Source organism: Cynara cardunculus, unplaced genomic scaffold (genome assembly GCF_001531365.2).
Source record: "Cynara cardunculus var. scolymus isolate 2C unplaced genomic scaffold, CcrdV1 Un_Scaffold_5971, whole genome shotgun sequence".
In the NCBI taxonomy this organism is placed as follows: Eukaryota; Viridiplantae; Streptophyta; class Magnoliopsida; order Asterales; family Asteraceae; genus Cynara; species Cynara cardunculus.
Window position 1 is genome coordinate 1,710 of NW_020202697.1, and position 3,086 is coordinate 4,795.

The following is a 3,086-nucleotide window of genomic DNA, read 5'->3' on the forward strand; positions in this document are numbered from 1 at the left end:
TATTCTGACAAAAGTTTATTTGCAATTCCATTTGCAAGCCCCATGTGGGTGGTCTAAGGGATTGTTTGGCAGTTATTGAGTGATTTATTGTAGTATGATTAAGTGGTCAAAATGATTAAGAGACTATGTATGATTTAGTGTTAGATAGAAAAAGGTTGTTTGGAAACCGTTTTGAATCAACAGTCTGAATAACATAAAATTACTATTTTACCCCCATCTTGTGTTTAATAAAAATTAACGTTTGACAACAGTTCTGAAGGAAATTTCTAAATGAAAAATAGAAAATAATTAATGGTCCAAGCCAATACATAATATTATATCAATCCAAACAAACATGACAATGTTTGTTCAAGTTTTGGCGTAACAAAACATCACATTAAACACAACTTCAAACCTAATATTTTGAGTACAACATCTAATTTGAAACATTTAACACCACTTGATTTGCAATCTCATTACGCAAATTAATAATGTACTCACTGTCTTGGGGACCCCAAGTGTTGCATCTATTTCTTCTTCCTCGCCTCCATCAATTTGTTCTTGTGCTTCATTAATGAACATGAGATTATTGTCATAATCCATGAATAATTGATCCTGCATGTTGCATCTTCTTATAAAGTTGTGGATCGCGAAAMAAGCAATTACAATGTTTCTTTGTATGCGAAAAGGATAAGGGGCCATTTGCTTCAAAATTGGGAATCTTGCTTTCAATACACCAAAAGCACGTTCGATAACATTTCTGAGTTGTGCGTGGGCATGATTGAATATTTCTTCTTTGGTCAAGGCACGTCGACGTCGAAACTCAGCTAGCCAATATCTTGTATTGCGATATGGAGTCAAAAATCCACGAGTGTTGGCATATGCAGCATCACAAAGATAATATTTTTCTACATTCAACATGTAAGAAAAACTTATTGTTAAGTAAAATGTATAAGAAATAAATTATATTCAATATTAAGTAAAAATTCTAAATACTTGGTGTAGGAAATGGAAAGCCAGAAGTTGGGTTCAATGCAACTTCTTTTAAAACTCTAGCATCATGTGTTATGCCCTCCCATCCAGCCCAAACATAAGTGAATACCATATTAAAACCACAAGTCGCTAAAATGGTTTGATTCACCTCTTCTTCTGCCCCTATAACGAGCTTGTTGATCGACATACACAACTGCATGTATGAGAGTCCCATCTAACGCACCTTTCGCCCCCTTTATTAAAAAGGTATAAACTATAAGAAACTTTTTAACTACGTTTTGATTTTGCAAATTATATAAACGAAAACATAACGGAATTTTTTTTTTAAGATTTCTTTGTCGTTCTGACATGTTGGACGTTTCTTCATTGGGCCTTGGTCCTACAACTTCTCTAGCAAATTCCATTATTGCTCGTAGTACTTGACGGAAATATCTATGGATAGTTTCTGTTGAGTGTTGAAATCTTTTTTTAATTATTTTATAGCGTTCATTGTGACATATAATTGCTAAAAAAATTGCCATCTTCTCCTCAACAATTGCATTCCTGCTATTTTGCAATCAATTCTTTTGTTTAAAATGGTTGCATAGTAGTATATAAGCATCACGAGAAAGGCACATCAACTCAAGACATTGTGTATTTGAGTCATTTAATAGTTCTAGAGTATACGCATGKCCGGACAACAATGAAGTGTTATCTCTTATCCTTTTGATTCTTGATATAGCTTTTCGTTTCAAATACAACCAAAAAAGTAACAAAAGCAACAATTCTTCTTCAACATCCATAGAGAACCTTGCAAATAAAAATAATTACAAATCATGATTGAAAAGTTGCATCCATAAAGAACCATGCAAATAAAAATAATTACTCAACATTCATTCAAAAGTTAACATCATTCAAAAGCATATTCAATAGTTATGTCATCCAAAAGTCATGTGTTCAAAAGCAAAACATCATTCAAAAAGTAGAATCATATCAAAACACAATGTTCAAGAGTCATTCTAACCCAACCCACATTCTAACCCAACCCACACAAAAGTCATATGTTTTGACTACATGATTCTGTACTTTTGTCATATCATTCTAACCCAACCCATACAACCTTCCGGCTTTAAACACAACCATACTTTCCTATAATCGGCACTCTCACTGAAGATAAAAGTAGCTACGTGGTACAGCGGGTGATCTGTTCCTCATCCAAGTTCATCCTACTTTGCCAAGCAAGCAGACACATCGTTCGAATATTTTTTCCATAATTGCTTTCACAGCCTTAGAGATATCTTCTTCAACTTGTGAGTTACTTGATTGTTTACCTTTTCGCTTTTTACTTGCTTGTGTACTTGGATGAGAATCACACTCTTGTCTTAAAGTTGGGGTCGAGATCTGTTGATTATTAGGAACAACCTCAACATCTTCACTCGAGTGATCAGAAAGTGGGTCGGAAATGTCGAGAATATTAGAATGTGGCCTATGACTTTCAATTCCCGTTACTTGAACTCCATCAAATAGTTGAATACAAAGATCGTGGAAAAGCAGTCCTGTACTCCTGATTGGTTCTACATATTTGCTTCTCTGTTTTAAAAAAAAAAAATATATATATATATATATATAAATTATAAAGATACCAAATAAAAAAGAGTATAGAATTATAAAATTATAAAATTATGAAGATACCTCAATTCTATCTGCCATTCTTCATCAGTTAGATTAAACGTGTTGGTTGTTGGGTCATACACGTTTCCTGTTTTGTTTTTCAGCCTCGTCCATGCATTGTATTTGGCTTTCAAATAATCATAATGGTTTTTCATTTGTTTTTTATCTACGACAAAGTTATTTTTTTTTAAGCGTCTCCGCAACATTCTTCCATGAACGCGACTTAAGACTGGTGCCTTCTCGTCCATGTATAACAACCTCTTGTATACATGCTTCAAGAAATGTTCGCACCACACTCTCTTTTTTCCAGTTTATTCTACGTCTTTTTGGTTGTGAACTCTCATTGACAGTGTCCATACCTTACAAATGATGACATATAACAAATCAAGATTGAAATCCTAACAAAGGACCACATATAAGAGATCTCTTATAATATGCCTAAAAGGGTTGAGATGTGAAATCAA